The 6,735-nt window shown below is 40.3% G+C and overlaps 1 long non-coding RNA gene across 3 annotated transcripts; it reads right to left on the bottom strand.

The window, feature by feature from the left end:
• Nucleotides 1-984: 984 nt before the first annotated feature.
• On the bottom strand, nucleotides 985-5,042 carry LOC147817389 (uncharacterized). 3 transcript variants are annotated; one of them, XR_015436427.1, is made up of 7 exons: nucleotides 4,747-5,042; nucleotides 4,324-4,405; nucleotides 2,693-3,930; nucleotides 2,286-2,347; nucleotides 1,887-2,201; nucleotides 1,515-1,653; nucleotides 985-1,372 (listed from the first exon to the last, which is right to left on the bottom strand). It is a non-coding gene; the product is annotated as an uncharacterized LOC147817389 (long non-coding RNA). The 3 variants fall into 3 exon arrangements; XR_015436426.1 differs by having other exon boundaries at nucleotides 2,286-3,930; XR_015436428.1 differs by having other exon boundaries at nucleotides 1,515-1,675; nucleotides 2,286-3,930.
• Between the last annotated feature and the right edge of the window lie 1,693 nt (nucleotides 5,043-6,735).

Raw genomic sequence — 6,735 nt, forward strand, 5'->3', positions numbered from 1 at the left:
TTGTGGACTGATCCAGATGTTTGTGGACTGATCCAGACCCAGTCATGAAAACCACTTTCACCACTGAGCAGTTGTACTGTTTCCTCCAGGGCCTTGAAAGGCGCCTATTAATAAAATGTAGGCCCGTTATTATTATTATTATTGTTATTATCATTATTATTATTAATAATCAATAAATCAACTGATCATTGATCATTGATTTGATCATTTGGTTTCTGGGGGGTCAACAGGGGCGCAAAGACAAATGTTTGGCCCCTGAGGAGATGAGTCCAGAGAGAAGGACCTGTCACCTGAGCTGAGGGCCTCTGACATCACCGGATGAAGATGATGATGAAGATGATGATGAAGATGGTGGCTGAGCCTCAGACCTGACCTCCGATTGGTGGCGATTACCGTCATCGGACACGTGATGCCGCAGCAGTAAATTAATTACAGCAGGCAGAAATAAAATGATGAAGACCAGGAGGATGAAGATGAAGATCAGAGCGAGGATCAAAAGCTCAGAGGAGACGAAGAATAAAAGACCTTAATCTGCAGATTATTCAAACCCTCATAATCAATCAATCTCCTCCTTCATATAATGGTAATCCACATTGTTTTAAAATGAACATAAGTTTCTGTGGTGAACACACACACACACACACACACACACACACACACACACACACACACAGTTTAATCCAGCACCTTCTTTTCAGCTTACACGAGTCGAACTGATGTTCTGATTTTATGAAAATGTTCATAATCTGTAAAAACTGAGGCTGCGTCATTGTTTTATTACAACTGCAGACAAAAGCTGTGTGTGTGTGTGTGTGTGTGTGTGTGTGTGTGTGTTGCCATTTTCTTGGATTCAAACAGCTTCATGTAAATAAAAGTATAAATAAAGACCGAGGCTGAAGTGAAGAGAGTTCAACTGAGCGACAATAAACAAGATTTTTCACCAAGATCTGAAATTTATTGAATCATAATTTTTAAAAACCCCAAACACATGATCTGGTGTCACAGATGGTGGATCTGAAACAGGAAATATCAGGATGATAAACTGCTACAGATCTCAATCTCATATGTTATCTTGTGTGAAGAAACTGGTGTGACATCATGTCAGCACAAGTGGCAGATGGTAAATATGAAGAAACACTCAGTACAATTTAATCACAAGTTTATTTATTAAACACCTTTTCAATGACAACAATGAAGTTGTGAATAAAACTAATGAACATGAGCTGTACTACACTGACACCTGCTTCACCATCTGAACTGTCAGTGTTCAGTTCTCACTAAAGAGTGTGTGAGGTGAACACATCCGTCTATTCATATATTGTTTTCTCAGCCGATGTCCATCCATCCACTGAACCACAGCACATGACGTGAGCTGCAAGAATAACAGAACAGAACATTTTACCAGGGAAACAGTCAGTGTCTAGTCTTTGCACTGCGCCATCCTGACTGCAGTTTAACAATATCATTAAAAGAAAAGAAAAAAGAACTGTGCAGTAAAATAATGATTCAGTTACCGTCTCTGTCATCTTTGACTATATAAACTTGTTGGGCCGCAGCCTCTGTCCTCGACCTCCTCAGCAGCAAACAGCAGAGACTCGGTCCGAGAACATAGTGCAGCATTAAGAAGCTGAAGACACAGATTTCCCTCAGGAGCTGGTGGAGACCAAACACAGAGCTAAAAGAGAGGGAACACTGGACTGACATCATCATGAGACGTCAGCTGACACCAACACCACTCCAACTGCAGCACATCAAATATAATAATTATAAATAATGATGTTAATGAAAAGTTATAAATGAAGATAGAAGAAGTTGTCCTGTCTTCTCTTCATCTGTTCCCTCCACTCCTCCACAGTCTTTCCACCAACAGTCACAGTGAGACACACCTGCGATGTGAGTGAGGTCAGTGTCAATCCTTCTGGGTTGGACACACTTGCTGCAGATGTATGACGTTGGCAGCCGGAGGGTTTTTCCTCCAGGCAGCCGCCCCCCCCCTTCAATTCAAAGAGCTGGATGTTGGTCTGAGCCATGAACCTGGGGCCGGCCAGCACCGCCTCTCTGATGCCACATGATCCTTGAGACTGAATGACCAGCGAGTCCTCACGGTCCCTCTGGACCACGTGGCCACCGGGTGAAGACGCAGAGCCGGTTGCAAACGGCCTCCACCAGGCGGCTAACCCGAGTTCAGTCCAAGAAGACAGCTGAGAGATAATCAGAGAGCAGTGTGTGTTAATATAGATCTGATATTGATTAGAGGAAACAGTGATATCTGAAGTGAATCTCACCTCCTGAGACTCTCCTTCCCAGGACAGGAGGTGCTCTCCCCCGTCGCTGCCTCTCCTGGTCTCTGGGAGGGAGGAAACTCGTTAAGTTGAACCTCACCACTGATCATTTGTTCAGTTTTGATTCACACTGTCTGAACAAATACAAATCTCTTTGCCACAAGCACTATTTGTTTTCACATGCAAAAACTTGAATTTCTCATTCAGATTTATTTTACAGGTTTACAAAGTTTGATTTAAAACTACAAACATTGGAATTATTGTGAACATCACTTTACAAGCTGAAAATCATTTTGACCCTAATTTGAGCCTGGATACATATAGCTACAGCCAACAACTGTTTTGTTTTTAAAAACATCTGCTCACTAATACACATCTCTCAGCATAAAGCAGGCTACGTTAAACTTTACCTGGTAGTTTACTATTTGTAGATCTTTGGTCGGTGAAGTGCTAAACACTTGTTACGGCGTAGTTCCTCATTACTCCATCACAATAAGTTCCTTAACAACCAATCACACACAGCAAGTTTCCAAACAAGTATTTTAATTGTAATATTCAAGCCAAATATTAATATTCACATCCACGTTGTTTTCTGATGCAGTCGATATGACGACAACTAAAATGTAATGAAGAGAATATCATTTTACCTCATCTTAAACGTTAGACTATGATCTGTGTGGAAATGCAATTACACAAAATACAAACTGCTTTTAACAGAAATGAACAATGCATGTGTGCATGTGAGGGGAAAGAAAAAATAAAATTGTGTTTGGCGACAAGATTTGTATTTTTCAAGAAGAATATGAATCAAAACAAATGCTCAGTGGTGAGGTTAAACAATGACACGGAAAGAAGAAATGCTTTTGTGGATGTCTGTGCAGACACAGACCAAAACTGTAAAACTCAGCACGCAACGCTCTCAGTGTGGGAACTTTTGTACGCAGCGTTTTACAGTTCTCCTCTGTATCAGGACACAGATGTTGACAAAACCATTTCTTCCTTTTACATGTTTTTGTTTAACCTCAACACTGATCATTTGTTCATGATTTACATTCAGACTTTAACAAATACAAATCTCTTCTACACATGCAGAATTTTTCCACATGCAGAAACTTGAAGGGAGGGATGATGACATCATCACAAAGGCTGACTCAGGAAATAAGGTTTATTGCCAGATAGGTTTTCACTTACAAGATATTTGGCTTGGTGTAGTATCCGATTAACGTATTCATAGGAAATCAAAATAAAGTACTGCAACACTCAAATATAAATAAACATAGATTCATAGAAAAAAAATAATAAATAAAAACGATACTACACCACTATGTACAAAAGTGTTTTAGAATGACAAAACTCCTGTTGGGCAAGATGTACAAAAGATATTGATTAGGGGATGTGCAAAAGATCACAGTACAGACAATATCTGTCATGTGCAGGGATCATACCTCCAGGTGCTGATGTCATGTGCAGGATCATACCTCCAGGTGCTGATGTCATGTGCAGGATCATACCTCCAGGTGCTGATGTCATGTGCAGGATCATACCTCCAGGTGCTGATGTCATGTGGTTGATGATTGATGAGGCCAGATGCAGAAGAACAGGCAGGTGCTGATCCATCATTGGTGAAGATTAGACTGGACTTCTGCTCCTGATACAGACAAACATGTGAGAGGACAATTCCTTTAGATCATACAAGTTCTTTATGTTCAAACATCTTAGGTCTGTTGTGTGTGTGTGTGTATAATAAAGATATGAATATGCAAAAATAAGTGCAGTATGAATATTATGAAATGTAAATGCAAGGAAATGAAGGGTAAACAACTAGAGGTGTGATAAGAATTCAATGTACACAGACTATATATAACCAACAAATTAACTACTACAAATATGGATATACTGTAAAATACATAACCAATATAGGCAGTGGTATATTCATTATTAACAATCAGCAGTATGAACATGTTTACACTGTGGGTCTGATTTAATCACAGTGGTAAAGACAAGTCTTACTGTTAAAAGTGAATGACAGCATGTTACTCACCTGGACTCTCCTCACTGTGTCTGGACTCTCTGCCGTAGGTGAGACAGGTGGAGGCGGTATTGCACCTGTACTGGCTCAGGTCCTGATAAAGACAGAGGGATGCTGAAATCTCCGGAGAAATGTAAAGACCTAGTGCAATCATGGCTGATCTCCTAACAGTAATGTAAAGTGGTTACAACATGCTGAACCGATCGACGTGTATTCACTCGGTCTCCTGGCTCCATACAATCTCACATTACAATCAGTTACAAGATGAGCCTAAAGTTACTGACGTCACTAGCTGCACAACAGCCGAGAGCAACAGACACAATCCTACTAACCACTAAAACGTCTGTCGACAACGTCAATATCACCACCTGAAATGTTTGTCGGTCGTTGCACTGATTGTACTTTTAGCTAAGAGCTAACATTGATGCTACTCACCGGGCTAACAGGAAAGTTGCGAGCTCGGCATCAAACCGCATCTCTTTCCTCTCAGGAGCTTCTCCAGCGGCGGGAAGACACATCCAGATTTACTCGTGTTGCTTCTTTTCTTTGCCGTTGAACGTGGTTTCTTGTCGGGAGCGGTCCTTCGGGACGCAGATGAATATCGTCTTTTAGGAGGTTCAGCCATTCCTGTGTTTCTGTGATGCCAACGTCAAGCGCTGCCGGAAGTTTTTCTTCTTCGTGGGACTGAGACCAGACATGACGCGCCACTGGCTCACAAAGTGGTATTACAACACAGGACGGGACAGGCTGGTGAGCATGCTCATTTCAGTAGATAACTCTGAAACACAACAGATGGAGGTCTTGATCATGACATCATCACTGTGGCTGCTTCACACTCTGTTGATAGTGTTAATTCATTATTTGAACATTTTAAACTAAAGTTCTGGCCACATCTTATATTGCACCTTTACAACACAACCACCAAAGCTGACATTTAAAAGTAAAGCTACATGTTCTTTGCCCACATTGCAAACCAACTTACAGTTTCCACACTTAATTTTAAACAAAGATATTGAGCTTACTTTTACAGTATATAAATCTATGCTTGGAATATAAAATACAATCATGCTTTCCTTTATACTTACATTCAATTTGTGAGGAAAACGTTTGTATTTGCCCATTTTGCATTCAGGCCAGTAGATGTTGCACTGCTCACATCAAGCATCAAGATATAAACCCTTTGTGGAACCACTTTGCTGAGAAAGTAAAACCTCCGACGCTGTGGGACTCACATCCAGTACCAGGCAGCTGATTTCTGCAAGTAAAGATACAACAGCCCGGGAAATTTTACTCATCAAGTATTTCACTTACTGACTGTGGACTGCTCACAGAGCCAGGTGTCAGTTCACTGAAGCCATGTTGGTTTCAGTCATGGGGCTTTCTCACCAGTCACTGTTTGTTGGCAGTCTTTATGTTACGACCCAGCTAGGGGAAAAGGGCAGCAACATAAAACCAAGTGTTATTGGTAAATCAAATTTACTGATTTAATTTATTGTGTAACCAGGAGGGGAAATGATTAAACAAAAATACAAACAAGGCAAGAGGATAACTGAAGTAGGAGAACAGGAGCCAACAAAGAGCCTAACTATGTGACTCTAACCAACCCAAAAATACAAGAATCAGCGCCCCTGTTAGTTAGTTGATTGTAAGTTGTACACTACAGTATTTAATTAATCCATTTATGTTTCCAGTGTTGTAAATTGTTTAAATTAATGTAGTTTATAATGTCCAATAAAGTTATTTCTGAAGCTCTTGCTTTAACTTTGTTGATGGTTTTTATAGAACACATCTGGTATGAATTTTCACAACAGTAACACGTACAACATTGTGTGACTATTTCTATGTTAGCTTTAATCAACAACATAAATACTAGAAATATTTAAATGTTGTCCGACAACACTGACAGTGAAGGATCAAAAAACATGCTGATGTTAACTGGTAAATAATTTCACCTGTGGAGGTGGTGACAGTGCTAGAGATGATCCATCATTAATCACAGTTTAATATTTATAGCTTCTGATCTTAAAAGTGTTGCTACCATCACCTGTCAACAACAGCAGAATGAAGCTGCAGGTAAGAAACTGAACCTGTGAATACTGAAGACAGAATAATAAACTAACTCATCAGCAGTTAGTCTGTCATTTCATCAGAGGAAGATGAACTGGGAGGTTTTCTAGCATCATCATCATCATCATCATCATCATCATCACAGCACATTAGAGAACTAAAGATGTCCATGCAGTCTCCCTTCAACCAGATGAATGGAAACTAATGTGCTGCTCTGTACATGAGCTCCTCCTTCTGTTGGCACAGATCACTCAGTTTTCACAGTGTGGAAACCTTTCAAATGACGATAAAACACAAACACTTGAGTTAAGATGCGGTGGATCACAGTTAATCACAAATATCGATCAGCTGTCAGGA

This window comes from Seriola lalandi, unplaced genomic scaffold, assembly GCF_002814215.2.
Source record: "Seriola lalandi dorsalis isolate HSWRI2012SDOR001 ecotype SW California unplaced genomic scaffold, Sedor1 jcf7180002054967, whole genome shotgun sequence".
In the NCBI taxonomy this organism is placed as follows: Eukaryota; Metazoa; Chordata; class Actinopteri; order Carangiformes; family Carangidae; genus Seriola; species Seriola lalandi.